The following is a 24,065-nucleotide window of genomic DNA, read 5'->3' on the forward strand; positions in this document are numbered from 1 at the left end:
AAGTGTAGCATTAAATATTTTTATACAGCATGAGTTCTCATTACCTAATCATATGATTTGTAGAACTGAATTGGATAGCAGGAAATAAAAAAAGAAAAATATTCAAGCTATAAAAAATGTGAGTTTAAAATTTTCTTTGTATTTCTGATTAAAACTATGCTAAATGGTCACCCATTATTTTAAAAAGCATCTGGACATAAAAAATGGAGACATTCCTGCAGGACTTGGATGTCAGGTATTCCTGAAAAGCTTTAATCCACTGCTTCCCAACGCTGATTCAATCCACTTAAACGCAGCTGTATTTCAGATGCTCAGTGACACTGTCCATGTAATGCGTATAGTTTACAAATAATCTGCAGAAAAAGCTACGTAGATTTGAAGATCTTTTTCTGTATATGGCCTTCAACTGATTTCTACAAACACACAGCTGGGATTTCTGCTGTCTTCTTCAGGCCACTTCCTGCAGAGACCTCTCCATTAAATCTGTCTCATTCTACTCTTCTGGTGATCCAAAGTCAGCACTGGGATTGTCCAACTGCATGGAATTACTGTCTGCTAGAGCTGCACACTGAGGGCTTCTGTGTGCAGCATCATGTGAGCCCTGCTAATGTCACCCTGTTGGTATACACTGAGCTAAGTGGACCTTAAGGGACAAGATTGTGCACTGATTTTGTAATAGAAATTAGGAACTAAGAAGGAGGCGGGAGGATTTCAATGTTTCTGCCTCCAGCTGAAGCAACACTAAATCTCGGTCTTTATCTGAAAAACTAGGTGAATTAACCCTAGTTTGGCATTCATATGCCAAAAAGATCAGTAATACACTCAGAACTGTCAAAAGAGTAACAATTCCAATCATTACTTTCTAAAAAGAATTCATTTGAAGAAGTCAGGAAGAAAGATGAAACATGCAAATATCTGAGAATCATTCTGTTGATCTGCACAGGTTTCTTATTATATTCCCATCTAATGCATTGGACATGTGTGCTTGTGATGACACAAATACTTGCAAAGCTTGCCAGATAAACCATGCCCTCTTCAAACAGCAAAACATTTCTTCATGGTTGCATTTGCTAATTCCATTTAGACCCAATGTTCTTAAAGGTCTTTTCCAACCAAGGTTCCAACCTCATTCTCTAAGTCGCACATCCTGATTGTCCTGGTTTAGGGCAAATTTGGCAGAAAACCTCAAAAAGGGCCACCACAAACCCCCCCCCCCCCCAAACCCCGAGAAAGCCCACCCACACAGCCCCTCGCCTCAACTGGTTTGGGGAAAATTTCCTCAGAGAGAAGTGGGAAAAACCTGTTTATTTAACAGGCAAAGCACTCCCCAGCACAAAAAATGAACAATACCAGATGACAAAACTCAATTGCCACTCTGAAGAGACAACAAATCAGAAAGTCTCTCCTGTGGGTGCTCACTCTGTTATCAATCCCTCCGGCAATGGGGAAGGCTGCTGCCCAGAGTAGGCCCCCATAGGCAACAAAGTGCAAGCTCTCAGTGCTCCCCAGGTCCCAATCCGGAGCAGATTCTAAATGTTCCAAGAAAAGGGAATGGAAAAAAAAAAAAAAAACCAAACCAGTCTAGGGAAAACTCTGCCTCAGCCAGCTAAACTAACTAAAAAGCAAATGAGCACTCTGTTCTGCTCCATCAGTGCCCAGACAACACAGTGCAGCGCAGAATGTGGAGGAGTGTTGCTTTTTAAGGGGTGCAGCCTCTGGTAACAAACTCCGTGCTTCTTCTTCTCCCCACAAGAACCAGTCTTGAAGGCAGAGAATATCATATCCAGCATTAAGAGAACAGATGACTGGGGATACAAGCATCATAAAGTCACCCTAGGACACTGCTCCTTTGAGATATGTCACCAGACTATGCTAAGACCAAGTTTTGGAACTGCTCATTAAAATTCTACTCTCACAGTGAAGCTGAGGAGGAAACACAGCTCACTACAGTTACCTTGTGGCATGCCAGTACTTCCTTTCAATCACAATGGTCTTCTTTTTTAAGTCCCTGACATCACAGGCATAATGAAACATCCTTTGTGCAGGAAGGAAGATATTATTCTTTTCATTGATGCTGATGGGTAAGCTGACACGCAGAGCAGTTAATTCAAAGTGAAAGAGCAATAAAGTCAATAGGAAAACTCACCACAGTTTTGTTTACTCCCCTAAATCCTTACTATCCCAAAATACAAGAACAGCTGTAAAAGCCTTGTGGCTACCTAATTACCCTACATGGTGGGGTAAGGGATGAACAGCCCCACAGAATGGTAATCCACAACAAAGCATTCTTGACATCATATTCAGGTTTTGCATAGGGAGCTCTTCACCTGATCAAGTTATTCCATCACAATAGTTTGGGGAGTATCTTAGAGAGCTGGGTGTTGTTTGGTTTGAAACCACCTTGATCATTCAGGAACCCAGTAGCAAGGACAAAGTTTAAAAGAAGATAGTGCTATGCATTGATTTTCATCTAGGACAGACATATTTCTACAACACAGAAGGCTGACCTAATGCTTCACGACAACGTGGCTGAAGTGGCATCCTGGTCCCCATAGGTTTTTCTCTTTACTTTTAGCTGCTTTCTTACCAGATTATTGAGCTGAATTAGCTCATAAAGGAATCAGATAAGTGCCAGAGCTTTCAAACAAAAAAAAAAAAAAAAAAAAAACAGATGCAAAACAGTGATTTGTAAGTGCATTTGAAAATAGAAGTTGTTTTGTACTTCTCATAATACACGGCATTCTATAGAATGATATTGCTCCAGCACTTTGGGTTTGGTTTTGGGTTTTTATTTTTCCACAATTCTAAGTGCGACACATTCTTTTTGGCCATTTTAGGAAACAGATTTTCTGATACATGTGAAAGATGGTCCCAAGTTCCCTGCATTTGCCTCACGACCGTCCCCAGGACAGCCATCGGGACCCTGAGGACCCTGATCGGAATGCTGGCATGCAGGTCAGAGAGGAATGCCAGAAATCCTGAGGCCCCTGAGCAGAATTCTGGCCTGCCAAGTGATTGTTGGCAGCTGTGTCTACAGTGACTGCTTCTAGCAGGGCCTGCCAAGGGGTGATGCGCCCTATATGCTCGCACCTGCTTGGCAACACCAGCCCAGGAATTTTCCCACCTCTTGACCAGATGAACTTGCTGGGGCAACTGTGGTAGCCGCCCCATGGAAAATCCTTCATCTGCTCCACTACCACCGTGAGGGACGCAGATTGAAGCCCCCTCCCAAGGACTGAGGCTGAGATCCCTGTAATTCTGATCCAGGGCTGCTGGCCTGACTGAAGCAGGATGCCTGCTAAGTGTTGCCTGCAGATGTGTTTGCTGGACCTAGACTGGTTTCCCATAGAAACCAGTCCTGAAACCATGGGTCCCACTCACTGCTGATGTTGATATTGACTTATCCTGCTGAGAACTTGGACTGTCTGTACCCGTCTTCAATACCTTTGTCCCTCTCAGCAATTTCAATAGGCTTGCTCTTTATTGTATCTGCTCCCCCTCAGCCATTTCTAGATCTGTTTCCCCCCTCAGCAATGGACTATAATAGAACCTTGAGTTAATCAGGACTTGGAGATTTCCCCTAGAAGAACTCCATCGGCTCAACTGCGAGGACTTAGTCTCTCTCCATTTGGTAGCTATACTCCTCTTCTAGTTCAGGGCAAATTTGGGAGAGAACCCCCAAAGGGGCTCCTCTAGGAAAGCAGATTTGCTTGGCCCCTTCCCCCAACGAGTCTGGGAGAAAATACCTCCTTGGAGAAAAGTAAAAAAACCCTGTTTCTTAAACAATAAAACCCCTTGCTGCTCCACAAGAGATGACAAACTGAGAAAGTCCCCTCCCCAGGCTGCAGTTCAGCTCACTCAGTCCTTTATCAGTCCCTCCCGTGCTGGGAATGTTGCAGGCCAGGCCCCGTCTGGTGGGCCACAGGTGCTAGCTGCTGGTGCTCTTCTGGGTGTTCAGTCCGGAGCATGTTTAAATAGATCCAAAAAAAAGGGAAGAAAGAAAAACCACAGCCCAGGGAACTTCCTTGCCTCAGCTAGCTGAAGCGGACTAAAAGCAAAGGAGAGCTCATTCCCGCTGTCTGTTCAACCGCAGATAATACAGTCCAGGAGCAGGAATGTGGAGGAATGTGTGCAGTGTCTTAAAACAAACTGCACTCTTCTTCTTTCTCCCCTTGACTCTCTGGTACAAGACTTAAAAGTGCAGAACTTATTATTCAGCATAAACAGAACAAGACGACTGGGGATAAAAGCATCATATAGCCAACCTAGGACAACTCCCTGTCTCTTTCTCCCTCTCTTTTCTGTTCTTTTCCTCTCCCTAATTCCTTTAAGGCTGTGGTCATTCTATAAAGGTGCATTTGTTTTGATTGATACTGCAATCCCCTTTCCGTGTTGTCCTTTACACTCCTCAATCAGTTAAGGAACCATCACCAGCCCCGTTCGCATGAGCGGATTGTGACATTAAGCTGGCCTCACGGACAGGATTCTGATAGACAGAGGGGTCTGCAGGGCTGTTTGTAGTCTGTAACAGGGGAAGGAGGATTTCCTTCAGCCGCACCTAGCCCATCATCCCAAAAGGGTTGAACGAAGCTGCATAGCAAGGAAAGCTCTCTGAATTTCCAGCAAATGGCACACGCCCAGGTGAAATACACCCCCATCCTCTATTGAGGGTTCTGTCTTTAGAATTTCACAAAAGATCTCTTGGTGCAAAAGGGAAAACTGTTTTTGTGTATGTGTGAATTTGGACTGTCTGGGAAGGAGGGGACAACTTGAAGGAACTAAGCAGGGCCTCCCAGGCAGTTTTTGTCTCTTCATCCACCCAGGGAAGCAAAGGGGAGCACAGCAAATGCTGTGAGATTGTGTAACTTAAGTTTGCACCTCCCTGTCGTGGTTTTGGTCCCTTCATAAAATGGCTGAAAACTCTAGCACAAAAGTTAATGCTGAATTTTCTGCTCTGCTTACTAAATACAAGGCCAAGCCTTCTCCGGGGGTGGGGGGGGGTGGGGGAGGTGTGGAGATTTGGGCAGAGAACAACTGGATGTAATTTAGAAAATGCTGTAGATAGAATATGTTCTTTACAACATGAAATAGAATTTAAACTGAGCAAAAATAAAACCATCCTCTGCTCAGTTTTGGGAGCTTGTCTCACAGCAGCCATAGAAACCCGTTTTAAGCAAAGAAATGAGGAAATAGCAGTAATAGATTCCCTTCCAAACCTAGTTGAAATTTTGTAAAAAGAATTCAAGGAAGATAGAAATGAGATCTATATGTTGTGAGCTGCCCTTAGAGAGGAACATGTTAAGAATTCACATAATACTGATTCCTCTACAGAGGCAGAGGAAAAGGAAACTCCTCACATGAAACAAATCTATCCCCATAAGGAACTTGAGGCAGTCAAAACTTGGGGAGAACACTGCTGTCCTTGCTTGAGACCCTTGGTTCAAACAGACTCGAACTATATTAATGATGAGGATCTTGACCCAGGTGTCACAACTAAACAAATACCATTCAGCGCTACTAAATAAGCTAAGCTGAAAAAAGAATTCAGGCGCCTCCCACAAGAATCGGAGACAGGTCTTCCGAGTGTCCCTCACTGGTGGAGATCAAATTAAATTAACTGAACAGGAGGCCAGTGGGTACTGGGGACATGGAGTCTTCTCAACAACAGGAGGTAAGTGTGACGCATGGTCCCTGACACAGCGTGCGGCTTTTTGGCCCAGGGGAATGAATCCTTTGAAAAGGGGTGACCCCCTGGCAATCGTTGGTACCCCCGAGCAGCTCTTTGAAAGTGTCCACAAATCTGCCTGCCCGCAAATGACTGATGAAAAGAAATTCATTCCTGGTTTTGAATCCCCAATGCAATTATCTGTGAAGCCAGAACTAATGACCCCTTGAATTCGTGGGCTTCCAGAAACCCTTAAACCTACAGCAGTCACTCTACAGAAAACCATCATGGCTTTGAGTCCTATAGAAAGACTAGATAGATTGCTCAGGAACTCCAGTGACCAAAGTGGATCTAGAGATCCTGGCTTCACTCCATACTCTTCCCCCTCCCAGCCCTCAGCTTCTCAATCTGATTCACCTGCCAGTAGCCGTTAAGTTTGGACATGGGGTGAAGTTGCAGTAGATCTGATGAACTATTGTAGACAATATGGACCTATAAAAACCCCGGAGGAGAAATCAGAAAAAACAAAAGGTGTTGGATTATTTGGGGCTCCTCACAGTGAAAATGTAGAGAAGGGAAAAGAGATCTCTAACAGCCATCATTGGTGGTTGTTGGGAGTTAAAAAGGGGGGTCCCCAAAGAGGTGATAGATGGTTTGCCCCTTGATAAATCACAGAAAATAAGAAAGAATTGGCACCATCGAAAACCAAATCCATCGGCTCAAGCCAGTCCACCCCTCCCTTCTCAGGAACCAAAACCAACCCTCCCCCAGCCTCTCCCACAGAACACGGGCAACGAGCCAAGATTACCCCTCTGCCAGCTTCTTTCTCAGCATCCTAGCAGCAGAACCCTCCCCTAGCTTCTCCCTCAGAACACAGGCAGTGAGCCAAAACCAACAGGGTTTTTGGGAAACTAATCTCTCTGCCGCTTACAGGTGGGCAAAGGGGCAGACCTTGGGTTTATTTAAGAATGCTCACTAAAAAGAAATCAGGAGATATATTAATCCCAGCTATCAAGGGCCCCAAAAGGCTACTAGTAACCTTTTGGATTGACACTGGGGCTCAAAACTCTGCACTAACAAAAAAGGATGCCCAGAGGTGTTGAATTGTTCTAACTAAGAGGCAACGCTGTGTTCTTAATGCTCTGGGAACTACAGAATCTATGAATGTTGCCTTAGTCAAACTGATGTTCCACTGGGGATGAGCATCAATTAGTCATCAAAAATGGGAATTGGGGACATTCCAAATAATTTATTAGGAATGGATGTCCTTGCTGAGAGGCAGTGGGAAGACTCTGAGGGATTTCTGTGGTCTTTTGGTACACTGCCACTTAACATTATGCTGCTTCAAAACCTCACCCTCTCTACCATATAGTAAAAGAACTAATGTGAAACCATACCCTCTACCTTCTGGTGCCAGAGAAGGTATCAAAGTGGTTATACAGGACTTGAGAAACCAAGGGGTAATAATTCACACACATTCTCCTTTTAATTCTCCACTATGGCCAGTCCAAAAGCCAATGGAAAGTGGAGATTTAACAGTAGATTTTTGCAGGCCTCATGCCAGCACAGACCCTCTTACAACAGTGGTCCCAAACTTAGCTGAATTAATAACATCAACTCAAGAAAAGGCTCACCCAATCATGGCAACTATAGATGTCAAAGACATCTTCTTTTTGATACCTATAAAGCCAGAAGATATGGACCGTTTTGCCTTCACAGGGGAAGGACAGCAATACACTTTCACTAGGCTTCCCCAAGGCTACAAATACTCCCCCACTTTGGCCCAGCATGCTTTAGCCCAGGAATTAGAAAAAATACCCAAACCTGATCCTGTAGCTGTTTATCAATACATGGATGACATTTGGGGGGGGGGGGGGGGGGGCGGCGGATGAAATAGGGGTAGTAGAGAAACATCAGCAGAAAATAATCTCTCACTTAGAAAGTCTTGATTTGCAGATGCCCCCAGAGAAAATTCAGAAGCCTTCTCCGGAAGTGAAGTTTTTGGGAATTTGGTGGAAAGGAGGTACGACATGTATTCCACCCGATACCCTAACCTCTTTAGATCAGATTCAAATGCCTGAATCCAGGAAAGATCTCCAGCAAGCTCTATTAGTGTTCTGGAGAAAACACATCCCTGATATCTCAATAATTGCTAGGCCGCTTTATGACTTGCTGAAGAAAAGGGTGAGATGGGATTGGACTCCTTCTCAGGAAGAAGCATTGCAATTACTGATTTTTGAGGCAACAGCTCACCAAGCACTAGGACCTATCCATCCCATAGATCCCCTTCAGGTGGAATGGGGATTTGCCTCCTCAGGGCTATCTGTACACGTTTGGCAGCGGGGTCCCCAGGGTCCTACTGGGACTCTTGGGTTTTATTCCCGTGGTTTCAAAGATGCTGAGAAAAGATACACTACCTGGGAAAAGGGGTTGTTTGTTGTTAGCTTAGATCTCATAGAAGAGGAAAAAGTTGGACAACAACAGCCTATTGTATAAAGAGGCCCTTTCAAAGTTATCAAAATTGTCACTAATGGGATTCCCCGCCTGGCAGGCTGGCCCAAAGGGCCTCACTTAGCAAATGGCACACTCAGATGGAACACTACTGTAATACCTTCTCAATAACAGAAGTGGCTGCTAAATATCTAGCAATCCAAGACACTGAGAGCCTGGCTAGCAGCCAAGATAAACCTTCCTCTGGAATCAAAGCTGCCCTTCCTTTCTCCCCTGAACAAGCAGCAAGTTCTTGGTTGACAGATGCCTCTGCAAAAAAGGAAGGGAAGGTATGGAGATGCAGAGCAGCTGCCTTACACATTTCATCTGGTGAAAGAATCATTACGGAAGGGGAAGGCAGCTCTCAGGTTGGGGAGCTCATAGCTGTTTGGAGTGTTTTCCGACGTGAGGCACAGACCATTTCTCTTGTCTGCATTTACACCAACTCTTATGCAGCGTACAAAGGTTGTACCTGAGTGGCTTCCTTTCTGGCAGCAAAATGATTGGGAAGTTCACAGAATTCCAGTGTTGCAAAAGGAAAAGTGGCAAGAAATTTTAGATATCGCGAGTCAAGGAAATTTTGCTGTTGGTTGGTAGCTTCTCACCAAACAGATGGAAATCCAGCGGGAGAGTGGAATAATAAAGCTGATGGACAAGCAAGGCTCAGCCCCCTGAAAAAGGAACTAACTACTGAGGACTGGGATCAACTACTAGAATGGCTGCATGTAAAAAGACAGCACACGGGTGCAAAAAATTTGTACAAGGAAGCTCATGCTCGTGGTTGGCTGGTTACTGGGGAAATGTCTAAAACATGCATATCAGCCCGAGAGCAATGTTGCTGGTGACTGGAAAGACATCCTTTAGAAAATGACCATCTGCATTTAAGAAAGGGTAAAGGCTTATGGGACGCATGGCAGGTAGACCATAAGAAGTCAGGAGGTAAACACTTTGTGCTAGTAGGAGTACAAATTGTATCTGGGTTGGTTGAAGCTGATGCTTTTAAAAGAGCTACAGGTGATAATACAGTTAAAGCTTTGCAAGGGTGGTTTGGAACTTTCCCAAAGCCACAGGTAATTCAATCTGTCAACAGGTCCCACTTCACTGCTAGAGGTGTACAGCTTTGGCAAAAGGTGAAGGAATGAAGTGGACTTTCCACACCCCTTACTACTTTCAAGCGAACGGAATTGTAGAAAGGACCAAAGGTATTTTGAAATGACTTCTGAAGCCACAGGAGGCAAATTGGGACGTTCGGTTATGGGAAGTTGCTGAAGGAGTGAACAGCAGATGGGGTGTGAATGGATGTCCCAAAATCACTGCCTTTTGCCCGACAGCTCCAAGCATTATTCCCTCACTACGAGGACCTGGCGATTCAAAAGATCCAACACATTACCCTGGACAACCTGTTCTGGTGGACCTCCCTACTGTAGGGGAAGTACCACTAGTGCTGAAAACCCCTCTGAATAAATATGCATGGGTAGCCTCTGATGCTCTAGGGAAAGAGCATTGGATAAATACACGCTGGATAATCCCATCATTTGAACTCTTTTCTGCCTCTCAGTGGCAGGATTCCTGTTGTTTTTACTTTTACAGAAGAACCCCTGGGGACACGAGAATCATCTGAGGCATGAGAACACTGGTGATACTTTTCTGCATCCTACCACAACTCCACGACACAATCCTGCTGAGTGGTGGTGGTCTGAAGCTACCATCCATCACACTAATGTTCTAGGATGGTATCCCAAGGGTCACCACCTGAACCTAGAGCCTATAGTGCTGCATGACTCCGAGGTATATCGTCCAAGTGAGTGGGGATGGGATCAGAAGGACTGGACTAGAACCCTAACTGGAACAATTGGTGATTCCATTGCGGGAACATGCAGAAAAATTGAAGGATCTCTCTATGAGAAAGCCACCTCCATTACAGATGCCAGAAACGTTATGGAACCAGGTGGGAAAAATTATCTGGCTATCCCTTCAGCGAGACTGTGTCCTACAAAGAAGTGGGAGTGTGCCAAACAAATTCCCCTTACTCTCTGTTGCCGCCAGGAGTATGTTGGTAATTACACTCTAGGTCCCAAAACTAACAATGTCGCAATTACAAAGGATTGTAAAAATGAACCAATTGATTGCTGGCATAATTTTACTTTAGCTAAACCAACTTATGTGGCATGCCGCTGGCAAAATAACCGACCCGTTAGGTTTAAAAGGCTTAGTTCATAAATTTAAGATAAATGCGACAGCAAAACCCACACTGAGTACCATAGTTACATCCCAGTGGATAAAAGGGACTGAGAGCATGAAGCCCACAACGAGTACCGTAGTTACACCCCAGTGGGTAGAAGGGACTGAGAGCACAAAGCTCACATGGAGTACAGTAGTTACATCCCAGTAGGTAGAAGGGACTGAGACTACGAAGCCCACGTTAAGTACAAGAGTTCTACCCCAGTTGGTGGTAGGGACTGAGTCCCCTTAGTCAATATGTTACCCAATGGCCTTGGTCCCAGGCTTTTGTTCACTTTGCAGGAATGGGAAAAACAAGGGTTCCAGATGCCTGATCCTTGCGGCCACTTCCTACTGAGTTCACCTGGAGGTCTCTTACTGCCAATAAGTCCGAGTTTGCCAACTAAAATGTGGGCGCCACTGTAAGAGCCTAAATGAGAGATGCAAGATTCGAGGCAGATCTCCAAAATGCAGTTTATTCCATCCAAGATGTTGCAGCAGTCCAGGGTCATGGGTGACAGAGCCTGTGCCTACAGCTGTCAGCTCTAGCTGCAGGCAGGCCTGGAGACCCTTTGGTTTTGGTTACAATGCATTATATAATTTCTTTGCTGAGCATCTTCATACAGTAGAACCAATCTATCCCTTAACTATTATCTATAGCCTATCCTAACTACTCTAATTACCATTTTCATGTTGGTATTCTCCATTCACTAAAAGTCAGTACATTACAGTTGAAGCTGAAAGTTGTTTTTCAGTTTTCTTGGCAGTGGAAAATTTGGAGACCTTTTTTCTGCTTGCCACATTTGCTGACTTGTTTGCCTGTGCTATCTTCCTGCTTGGTAAAAACATCTTCTTGTTTGGGGTGGGTTTATCCTTTGCTCTAAGTCATAAAAGCCCCTTCTAACTAACACACCCTTTTCCTCCTTGGTTATCCAGTAAGACTGGCTCAGCAATTCTTTGCTTCTAGATCAAAACTTGCTTCCATCTCTATTCTTTCTTCAGATTCTACAGTCAAAAATCTTTCTGCTAAGCATACATATCTGTCAAACTTTCATCCTTCCCAACACCTGGCAGCTTCAAGGGGTAGTGGGAGAAGAAATTAGCATAGGATGCTGAATGATTAACGGAACTACCTGTACTAAAGCAGTCTGAATCAGTGTTTTGACAGTTCAGACGAATAAGCATGAACAGGTTTATACGCACCCAAGCGTACAAGACTGTTGGCAAAATTTTACATTAACACAAACCGCAGAAGTAGTTTCTCTTTGGTCCAAAAATACTGAAGGCCTTTCTTTTAAGTTGATAATAAATGCTGTGACCCAACCTTCTACTACCACCACTCCAGCCCAACCACTGCTTATGCTTAGCCCAAGAATTTTTGAAATTGGACCCTATATAATCAGGAAAACTGGTCAACAACAAATATTGTTCAATCCAGCATGGTCTCTTAAACAAGTCACATTGCTGATGATGCAAAGCAATGTCTCAGAAATTCAGCCCGCCTGTTCGCCTTTTTTGCAGACTTCCTTTGAGGGTTGCACCACCTGGCTGCGAAAACGGAAAGTCTGTTTTTTTTAAAAACCAGATGGACACGAAGAGACGTAACCGGTTTTGTGGGAACAGGTTTGGGAATTCTAAATAGTATTGATTCAGAAGTACTAATGAATAAATTGGCTACCACCAATAGAGATTTGACCGAATTACAACAACCACTGCATTCATCCTTATTGGCTTTGGCAACACAGCAGTGGTTGCTATCAACCACATTACCAGCTTGGGAAACGGTAAATGGAAATGATCACAAATTGGTAACTGATGCACTCGGGGCTACGCAAAACAACCTTTCTTTGGCTCTTTGCTGTATCCAGGCTCAACTGGGGATGCAGTCAGTTGCTGCCTCAATTATAACAGCAGGTGAAGAAGGCACTTTTCCTACTGAAATTCGGAAAATAATTTGGGACAGTGCCACTGATTTTGAAAGAGAATTCCAATCCTGGTGGAACATGGTGAATTTTACTTATGACCCCATTACAAACACAACCACAGCTCTTGTATTAACCATACGCAATGCCTCAGTGCATTTGATATTTCTCTAGCTTTCTGAACATAGAGAATGGGCCCGTCAAACTGGTGAAAAATGGCAAAATGTTAATTCGGAATCTTGTATTGTCCGAGAATAAGGCTTCATCTGTGAAAGTAAAGCAAGTACAGCTCAAGACACATGTTTGGATACAGAGCAAAATATCTGTCCTTTTGAAATTCATCCTAATGAGACTTCTGAAACAGTCCTTATATATATAGGCAATGGGTATGCATGCTTTAGAACTCCTTGTGATATGGTATTGGTGGAAAACGTAGTAGTGGATACTAAAAATCATTCAAACTTTTGTGCTTGTAACTTTACCAAAATTGCAGGATGTGATTTTTCTGAAGAAGCTCCAGTTACCTCCCATTACCTTTTACAATCCAATTGCACTCCGATTTACAAAGTATTACCTACTCCCATTGGGATGAACATTACTTTGCTGAAGCAATTGTTGCTTCATCAGGACTTAATCAAAATATTGGAGAAGATCAAGAAGAATGGACAGAAAACCCTGGTAACTGTTCATCACAATGTGAAAGAAATACACTGTGTCATGGAGCTAGTAAGAAAAGATGCTGAACACAGGTGGTGAGATACTCTTTTAGGGTGCTCACCTACTGCCACAAGTGTCCTGAACAATATGTGTCATCCCATCATTGTCCTTTTGAGTTTAGTTTGGATTAAGTTTTTTTAATCAGATATCTTACTCACTAGGAATTGGAGAATGATGAAATGGTTAGCAAAACTGACGTCTATAATTAATGCACACAACTTGGCTGATGTCCTTTTCACTGTGGACATCTCCAAGACTAACGACAGAAGGCGATTATAAATTAGACTATGTGTTTTGAAATAATCTTCAATTTTCTTTTGTGATTATACAGAAATTACCTTTGATTTTTGGTGAATTGTTTTCAAAAAAAAATTTATTTTAAATTAACATTTGTTGATTTGTTTATTGCTTTATTGCCTTTGATTATTTGGGATTAGTTTTGATCATTTGAAAAAATTCTTGTAAAATAATATTCTTTAAATTACTATTAATTATATTTGTTTCTAGTTTCCTTCCCCCACCACCCCCCCAGCCCCCCCACGCCCCCCCCCCCTCCCCCCCGCATATTCCTATCTTTTCTTTTCCATCGTTTCTCTCTAACTCTCTCAGTCCTACTGTCTCTGCTTTCTGGGATATGCTACAATGGTACAATGAGTCCTGAAGTCTTTGCAACAATACTACGGAACCCTGCTGATGAAGACCCATGGAAGACTGTCGTGAGTCACCGGGTGATGTGAAAGACAGTCCGAAGTTCCCTGCATTTGCCTAACGACCGTCCCCAGGACAGACATCGGGACCCTGAGGACCCTGACTGGAATGCTGGCCTGCCGGTGGTGGAGGAATGCCAGAAGTCCTGAGGCCCCTGAGCAGAATTCTGGCCTGCCAAGTGATTGTTGGCAGCTGTGTCTACAGTGACTGCTTCTAGCAGGGCCTGCCAAGGGGCGAGGCGACCTATATGCTCCCACCTGCTTGGCGAACAAGAGTCCAGGAGTTTTCCCACCTCTTGGCCAGATGAACTTGCTGGGGCAGCTGTGGTAGCCGCCCCATGGAAAATCCTTCATCTGCTCCACTACCACCGTGAGGGACGCAGATTGAAGCCCCCTCCCAAGGACTGAGGCTGAGACGCCCGTAATTCTGATCCAGGGCTGCTGGCCTGACTGAAGCAGGATGCCTGCTAAGTGTTGCCTGCAGATGTGTTTGCTGGACCTAGACTGGTTTCCCATAGAAACCAGTCCTGAAACCACGGGTCCCACTCACTGCTGATATTGACTTCTCCTGTTGAGAACTTGGACTGTCTGTACCTGTCTTCAATACCATTTTCCCCCTCAGCAATTTCAATAGACTTGCTCTTTGTTGTATCTGCTCCCCCGCAGCCATTTCTAGATCTGTTTCCCCCCTCAGCAATGGACTATAATAGAACCTTGAGATAACCAGGACTTGGAGATCTCCCCTAGGAGAACTCCATCGACTGGGCTGCGAGGACTTCATCTCTCTCCATTTGGTAGCTATACTCCCTCTCTCTTTCTCCCCCTCTTTTCTATTCTTTTCCTCTCCCTAATTCCTTGAAGGCATTTGCTGTGGTCATTCTAGAAAGGTGCATTTGTTTGGAGTGATACTGCAATCCCTTTTCCATCTTGTCTTTTGCCCTCCGAGATCAGTTAAGAAAACATCATCCCCCCTTGGTATGAGCGGATCAGAACAATATGTTCTTTCCAGCTGAAATTGGTTCTAGTCAATAGAAGCACACTGGTAGGTAAAAGTAGACTATAAAAGATAACCTTCAGAATGTATTTCCCATGTCTTCCCATTCAAGCAAGTGAAGAAAGCAGACAGATCTTCAGATAACATGCTATGCGAATTGAAAGGAATCTTCTTGGAGGCAACTGTGAAACTCACGCAATGAAATACAGATGAGAGAGATGAAAGGGTCACATATGATGTCAAATCTATTCTTTTAATGTTTGAATGAAACAAGATTTCTTGAAGTACAATCCTATAAAATGAAGGTGAATTTGCAGAAGCAATTGAACTGGGTCTCCTTTAGAAACACAATGTTTTCTAATGAAACTGAGCATTCAGGAAGGCAACCTTGAAATCAAAAAGATTTAAAAACATATAAATACCAAGACTGGCAGTTCATTATCTTGCTCAGTCTCTTTAAGATAAGATTTATTTTTAACTTCCACTTGTAGTAGGTCTGAAGACATTAGGAATGATGCAATATGAAAAAACCAAACCAAAACAACTTTCTCAAAAAGCTTTGAGAAACCAGAGAAATGATGATTTTTAGTGGTTAGGTAGTCCTTTAAAATTTGTCTTGGGGTGAAAGAGATAAAAAACTGACTGAGATCAAATGACTGTGGAGTATATTCCAAAACAGTAATGAAGAAGAGGCAAGAACAGGCAAGAGCCTGTTAGAAAAATACTATGCTGGCTTCATCTGTTGAAAGCATTCCAGAATGGTTGAAATTATGAATCATATCTTCTGGGATTAAAAAAAAAAAAAAAAAAAAAAAAAAAAAAAAAAAAAAAAAAAAAAAGAGGAAGAAAACAGAAGGAAAAAAAATATTTTGAACATAGTTTTCCATTCCAAGATGGTATAATGCCTTTATTTCATTTTGTTCCTATGACCGGTTAATAGCTTATGAAATGTTTAGCAATAGAGAGTGAGAGTCTTCACACTAACCATACCATTTGGATGTGTCTCTTTTACTTTCTAGAGCAGCAGATATGGTTTAGCACTCCACAATTCAGTCCCCAAAAGTGAGTAAGTGTGGCAGATTTAACCTAACTGCCCAGTCCACCAAAATGCCTAATTATCTTGAAAAATGCTTTGCTCTATCTCATTATCTGGACATGTCTCTCTAGCTCCACTTTGAGCTTCTTGATCTTTCATCTACAGGATGAGATCCAATTTAGCTTAGCAAGGATGTAGCCTTTCCAAACCATATCTTTTACCTTCTGTATTCTTACAAGTACATTTCTACCGCAGGGACCAGTTTGGAAGATCCTAGTTGTTTTATTCCTTAGATTATGTTGCTGCATTAATTAGCTCTTCTTTGAAGTTTTTTCCCTGCTCAAGTATAGGGTCAGTGCTGAAATGATTGTGATGCTAACTCCTTATGATCTATTCTGCAGGCTTACAGAGTATGCAGCAAAGTTTTCTCTTCTTCTGAGGACATTCTACTCTTTTGATGAGCAATGCTGAAGGTCTGACTTCAGTTGCAAAGGTACCTGAGTGACAAATTGCAAAATTGTTAAGTCTAGTAACAGCAGGAAAAGCGTGCTCTTGCTCTGTATGTAAATGTCGTGTCAGCTGCTGTTGGGATAAAAAGCATGAGCATAAGCAAAGATATCTGCATGGATAGAAAAGAAACAAAGAAGATATTGGTTGTGATTTCTGCACTAAGGAGCAAGAAGAAGCATGAAGCGCTAATTTCAGTGGCTAAGACAGTATCATCCTTGGGCCAGTTCTCTTCAACATCTTTTGAACCACTTGGACTCGGCACTTGAAGGAATATTAAGCAAGTTTGCCAGAGACACTACATTGGGAGGAGCTGTCAACTAACTCCCTTGAGGCCAGTGAGACCCTGCAAGAGCGATTTGGACAAATAAGAGAGATGGGCAATTATGGCTGGCCGGGAGTCTATGCACAAATCACGAAAGGGGCGGGACTGCAGGGGAAGGCGTCCCAAGCTGTTGTATTTTCCAGCATCAGTCTCATGACATGCTTATGACAGTGGGAAGATGCCAGCAGCTCACATCCAGCAGCAGACAAAGAACTTGATGTTACAACTTACTTGAAAAGCTTTTTGACCAATCCCACAAAGCAAAAGCATATTGACAGTAGTTCTATCCAATCCCTATAAGCACACATAATTTTGGTTAAAAGAATGCTTGCTTCTTTTGAATAAAAGACCTGCTTGTAAGCCTTAAGATAGAATGCACAAAGCTCCATTAATAAGCTTAGAACTTCCTAACATCTGGCTAGATCTACTTTGCTGTAGCTTAGGGAGTTCTTCTGGTCAAGCGTTAATACACAGGCCATTGTTCTATTTGTCCTTACTTCTCTACTTCTTCTATAATTTTTCTGCTGACAAACCTTATGACTACTGCTTAGCTCCAAGCACAGTTCTGCTGTCTCTGAGGCCTGCCTTTTGCAGCTTTCCCAAAATCCTCTGTTTTCAAGGATTGCCACAGGCAATCCCCAAACTTAGGGAGTTGTGCTATGGCAAGTGCTGGATTCAGCACCTGGGACAGGGCAATCCTGCTCTGTGTGTGTGTATAGACTAGGGAGCCAGAGGCTGAAAGGAAGCCAGGCTCCTGGCCAATGGCAAGCTGAATGTGCATCAGCAGTGCCCTGGCAGCCAGGAGGGCCAAACCTGTCCTGGGGTGCATCAGGCACAGTATCACCAGCTGGGCAAGAGAGGGCATTGTCCTGCTCTGCTCTGCTCTGCTCTGCTCTGCTGTGTTCTGGGACAGCCTCACCTTGAGTGCTTGGGGGCAGTTTTGGGTACCACCATGAAAAAAGACATGAAGGTATCAGAAAGTTCTCCAATGAGGTTTACAAGGACAGAACTGGAGGAAATAGCATGCAGCTGAGTCAGGGGAGGGTCAGGTCCAGTATCAGGAAAAAGTTTTTTAACCAGAGGATGGCTGGGCACTGGAAGAGTCTCTCCAGGGTGTGCTCACAGCATCACACCTATCTTGAGTTCAAGAACCTTTGGGACATTGCTCTCAGGCATCTGGTGTGATTCTTGAGGAAGGTCCCATGCTGGGCCAGAAGTTGGACTTGATGCTCCTGACGGGCCCCCTTCCAATTCAACTGATTCTACGACTCTATGGTTCTGTCCTGGCCACTCAAGGTATATTGCTTGATCTCACCAGATTTTGACCTGCTCTTGTTGGTCAGAATTTGTCCCTACTGCCTAATGATATTTGCCACAAAAGACAAAGGGCCTTTTCTCAATTTTCTCAAGAAAGTTGAAGATGCACCCTAGAATCCTAAAAAAGTCTTTTCCTTGAAACAACACTGTCTCCTGCCCAGTATTCTTTCCAGATCTTAAGGAGAAAGAAGGCCAAATCAGGGGATGTATTACAATGAATCACTGTCAAGTTTCCGGACCTTTAGCAGTATATTTGTACTTCCACTATTCTTTTCTATAAAATCATGGTTTTGTAGCTCATATCATTTTCTAGCAAGACACATTTTTGCAACTGAGCCCATCAGTCTCTGTGAGAATATATTGTCAAAAGCACAAAACATATGAATGGGCAGTGGCAAGTGAGGGGAAAAAACAGTATGGGAAGTAGCTCCGTGATACTACAGTAAGACAAGGAGGAGCTGGTGTTCCAGTTGACAGAGCAAAGAATCCCCCGCAGTCCCTGGAGATATCCTAGTGAAGCAGGTTGTCTCCCAGCAGTCCCTAGAGAACCATGGAGGAACACATACCTACAGTGCAGCTGGTGGAGGGCTCCATACCACAACAGGTGAAAGTGCCTTGAAGGAAGCTGCAGCTTGTGGAGGGAGGGCCAGAAAACCATCCTTGACCTCTTCTTTAGCGGAAGAGTATGTGCAAATGTTTAACAGCTGCTAACTCGAATCTATCCTCTTTCCAGTTCTTGTCGTAGGTAAGTAGGACAATACAAGAATTAGAAGCCTAAACTGTTTGGCCTGAGGCTCCCATTCTCTCTGCCACGCCCTTAAAATTTACTTTGAGATGAAATAAAACTCATGATCAAGTTCCTAAGGCTTGATGGTCAGGCTTCTCAGAAAACAGGCAGTGCAAAGACCTCTTGTCACTGTCATTTTTTTTCATAGAACTAAAAAAGTTAAATTACTGTTTTCTAAGAACTTATGAAAATCAACTGGTAGAGGTGGTGAGAGTGAAGAGTATAATTAAGCTGGAAAGAGACTATCATGTAGCTACCTCATCTGCATAGAAGTTTTTTTACCAGGAACTCTGGACTTTTAAACAGACTTAGGACACAAGAGTTATCTCTGGGAATGTTTTAGTAAGTCTAGAACATTCATCTTTAAATAGCTCGATCTGTTTTACCGTTATGACTTACGTTTTAAATTTTATTTGAGGAGAAATATTTGCCATTCAGATCATTTCAAGTTCTGAAGCATTTCAGTTCTTGACAGTTTTTGCTGTCTCCTGAGGGCAGGAAAATAGTCCTGGAACCAATACTGAAAGAAACTAGATGGAAAAATTAGTTTTCCGCATTCTTTTCTATCTATTCTATGAGGCACAAGAGCAAAACCACTGCTATGAGTCTGAGTTGCCTTACCACTCATGGATGACAACCCTGTAGTGAGCAGTCTGTTATTTGCACACATTTCTGATGCTGGTTGTTACCAGTTGTGCAGAAAGATCTGTAAACTATTTTCACGGAAAGACATTCCTGAATTGCTTCACTTATCTCTGAAGCAGAGAACTAAGCTGGCACTGTACTTCGGAGATCTTCCTGTGCTCGCCCCCAAACCCGTTTCCTTCAAATGCAATTTACTTTCTACCAAAGCACTTCATTACTTCATCAGGTAATCTCTTGTTCTTAATGTTCGGGGGATTGTTTTAAAACGGTAAGAACATATTCTTGTAAGAAGGTAGAACGTCTGTCGTAAGTAGTAGACATCACTTGGCTTTGCTTCATGCACCATACCAACAGCAAGGAATGTCGTTTACAATCAATAGATGGGTTGGGGAAACCGGCCACAAGTTTAGGAATCTTTCTCCAATTAATTATGCTTTAAAATTTGGTTCTTAGCATTTCAAGTGTGTTTTTATTAAAACAATCAACTATTTATTACCTGTATCACAATGAAGCACAATCAGCAGTGCTTGTGCATCCTTCACCAATTCCAAGAAGAAGAATGGTCTGAGCCTCCAGTATAGCTCATTACCATAAGCTGGAAAAAAGTTCTTGGAAAAATTTCTTTTGCATCCTTCTAAACCTTATGCAGCACTTCCTGGCCAATCTTTTTCTGTTCTCCAGGAGATGGTAAGAACTCGATTACCTTCATGACAACCGTCGTGGGACGCTTGCTGTGCTGGCAGAGTTCCTTTTTGATAAAATGCCTGGAAAAGCTTTTCGCTAAGGTCTAGGCGGCAAGAGACGCAGAAGACGGGCATACGCAGCTGTCCGAAGGTAGGTGCCGGTCCCGGGCGGCTTTCGGCGGAAGCCGCGTTTCGAAGCGCACCGCGACCAGCAGAAAGCTCTGTGCGCGAAAAAGCCGCTTCTTCGCCTCCGGCAGCCGGAGAGCTCGGCAGATGCTGAGACGCGAAGAACGAAGTCGAACAGCACCGAGATTATGTGCGCAGCTCTCAAACTGAGGGAAAACGATAACTAACCACTTTCCAACAGTTTCAACTTACATTACCATAAGTAGGGAAAAAGTTCTTGGACAACTTTCTTTTGCATCCTTCTAAACTTTATGCAGCACTTCCTGGCCAATCTAACTTTTTCTTTTCTCCAGGAGATGGTAAGAACTCGATTACCTTCATGACAACCGTCGTGGGACGCTTGCTGTGCTGGCACAGTTTCTTTTTGAGAAAATGCGTGGAAAAGCTTTTCGCTAAGGTCTAGGTGGCAAGAGACGCAGAAGACGGGCATACGCAGTTCTCCGAAGGTAGGTGCCGGTAGCCGGATTCTTTTAACAGAAGCCTCTCTTCGGAGGGCTCTGTTACCTTCATAATGGGTTTTGCTGGATGAAGTCGCTTTTTCGTTTCCGGGAATACCTAGAGAGCAACACTAGCTAAAGACGCGATTGGAACCATTATGTGGAGTTTTGCTCGTTCCAGCAGGAAAAACTGTGTTCTTCCTTACGCTAGGTGGCGATGCTTTTCAAGGTTTGGCTGCTTTAAATCAAACGACTTATCGTAACTTCTTCTTTTTTAAGTCAGGTGCTCACTGATGCAGATCTTAGATATAGCACACTGCAAATAAGAGCTGTAATAGTTTATTCTTATTAGCACATGGGCACGAGTGTTAGGAATTTTATAAGGAATAGGTTGCATGAATCTTTTTGAACATTCTGCAGCCATTCATACGAAACTCACACAAGTACAAGACAATATGAAGCAATTGACTGGGAACGAGTGGGGTTTGCATCAATGGTTTGAGGGATGGGAAAGAACTGGGTGGTTGAAAGATCTCGTAAATGGAGCTTTGTTTTTACCAGTAGTCATTATTTCATTGCTTTGTGGTATTCATGAAACTGGTGTGCCTCTTGCTAAAAATGACATTGGAAAAGATCTGGCTGGTGCAAGAAGAAGGGGCAATTATGACAATGTATCTGAACCGCTGAGACTACGGGCTGCACCAGCCATCCAGCGTGGAACGGTTCTTCTCAGAATTTTCTCAGGGCCCTCTGAAATTCATCAAGACATTAGCCATGCTAAAGCAAGAGAGGAAAAGCTGAGAAACTAAATTCCAAGACCACAAGAACTCCAAAACGGGGTGGGGTGGGGGCAAAGTACCTGGACTGTAAGGAAACACATCTTCTGAGAGGTGCAAGCAGAATGCGTGGACAAGACAAAGGCACCAATAAGAAAAGTGTGACTAGCGTGTGCAGAGAGTCAGAATGTGTAAGTGCATCATGTAAACCATAAACAGCTTCTGCTTAATCCTCTTGGTCCATTGTGCAGGAGTCCTGAATTTCCCATAAGTGATACTTACTAAAAGGGTTCTGATTTTAATGCTAGAGTTACTGTCTATACGATGATTCATGGGAATAGTTCTTTCAAGTCCTTCCCTTGCTGACATCAGTCAGTTTCATCTTTTCCTGAATGTACTGCTGGCTATACATAAGTTATGAATAGAAGGGAATGAGTTTTAGGGATATGTTGCAAGGAAATAGATTGGTAGCTCTGCTTCCATTTCCATTGTCTAAGAAGAATTCCCAATATTTTTGGCCCTTTCATAGACCTCTGACTCGATTAGCATCAGCAGGGAGGGACATTTAATTGGTTTTTCTCCTTTTTAGAGAGAAGCTAATGAAAAAGTTTCACCAGAATCAGAGCAGGCTGTGTAACAAGAAGAGCGTCATGAAAAGGCGCCAATCCTATCCTCTTAGTATTGCTAGGTGTGATTAGACTTCAATGAAATGTGTTAACTCTGTGTTCCTGGGTATCACATCAGTAACAGGTACTTCAGCTGCTGTACTTCTCTCCTAAAGCTAAGAACAGATTCCTGAATAATCTTAATTCCAAGGTCCCTATTCACCCTGTGATGCTGACAGGTGAAAAAGGAGTGGAAGGTGCACCAGTAAATGAACTTGAATGGCCTATCTAAATCAGCAGCCACTGATTTCCTGAAGGCTTAAACAGGTCAGTTGCCCCTATTTTTCTTGGGGTTCTTTTATTCTTTGGTCATGTTTTTCTTGGGATTCTTTGAATCCTTCCCCATGCGTTCAGCCTCTGGCTGGTGCACCCTGTAGTCTAAGAGGTTCAGATACATTGCCACAATTACCCATTCCTCTTGCACCAGCAATACCCTTTCCACCGTATTTCTACTAAGAGGCACACGAGTTTCATGATGCATGGAATAACACAAAGCAATGAAATAATGACTACTGGTAAAAACAAAGCTCCATTTATGAGATCTTTCAACCACCCTTTTCTTTCCCATCCCTCAAACCATTGATGTAAACCCCACTCCTTCCCAGTCGATTTCTTCATGTTATCTTGTCCTTGTGTGAGTTTCTTATGAATGGTCAAAAAGATTCATGCAACCTATTCCTTATAAAATTCCTAACACTCGTGCCCATGTGTAATCCTAACAATAAACCTATTACAGCTGTAATTTGCAGTTTGCTATGTCTAATAGTATCTACGTTATGAGTACCTGATTTAAAAAAGATGTTACGTTTAGCTGTTTGAACATCCAGCATCACAAATGATTAAAAGCAGCCAAACCTTGATAAGCAGCGACACCTAGTGTAAGAACTGAAGCAGTTATTCCTGCTGGAACGAGCAAAACTCTACACAACGGTGGCAATCGTGTCTAAAGCTTCTGCTTGTTCTTTTGGTATTCCCCAAAACCACAAAGCGGTTTGCTCGTGTAAAGACCATTGTGAAGGTTACAGAGCCCTCCTGAGTGCGGCTTCTGCGCACTCAATCCCGGTGCTGTGCGGCTTCGTTCTTTGCGTCTCAGCATCTGCCGAGATCACCGTCTCCTGGAGGCGAAGAAGCGGCTTTTTCACTCACAGAGCATTGTGCCTGTCGCGGTGCGCTCCGGAGCATGGCTTCTGCTGAAAGACGCCCGGGACCGGCACCTACCTTCGGAGAGCTGCCGTCTGCCCGTCTTCTGTGTCTCTTGCCGCCTAGATCTTAGCAAAAAGGTTTTCCATGCTTTCTCTCCAGAAGAAACTGTGCCAGCACAGCAAACTGCCCCTGATTATGGAATCATATTTTGCCTTTACAGTGTATTCCAGAAGTACTCCTCTTTCTTAAGCTGCTAGTTGTTTTCAAATCGCCGCCCTCCATGTCCCCTCCTACCCCGTGCAAATAGACAGAGGCGCTTTACCTTGTAGGTAATAAATCCAGGCAATAGGAGAATCAAAATAGAATAGGCCTTGACTTTGAGAAGCAATGCCTACTGAATAGAAAAAAGAAAATTCCCTCTTTGACATCCAATATCAGACATGTGGGCAGGGGGGGAGGTGTATGTGTGTGTGTGAATGGGAAATGTACTCACCCATAAACCAGAGGCAATATTTAGTAACCAACATATCGTAAGGGTGGATGCATATAATTTCCTGCTCTTTATGGAAGTTTTTTTCAAAGGTTCATTTGTTTTTACAGATTTTCTAGTCAGTTGAAAAATTCTTCTGTGTTTGTGTGAGAATAGAAACATCCATAAAGCTTACTGTGTGAGGAGAATCCTTTGGACTAGATGATGACTATTTAGAAGATGATATTTTCATCTGCATCAATCCATTTCCTTGTTTTGGAAATATTTTGGGTTTTTAAAGTAGCAATTTTCAAGATGTATTTTTCGAAGGTGAAAAAATTGAGATCATAATTGGTATCAAAGAAATACAAAAA

Source organism: Haemorhous mexicanus, chromosome 20 (assembly GCF_027477595.1).
Source record: "Haemorhous mexicanus isolate bHaeMex1 chromosome 20, bHaeMex1.pri, whole genome shotgun sequence".
NCBI classification, from domain to species: Eukaryota; Metazoa; Chordata; class Aves; order Passeriformes; family Fringillidae; genus Haemorhous; species Haemorhous mexicanus.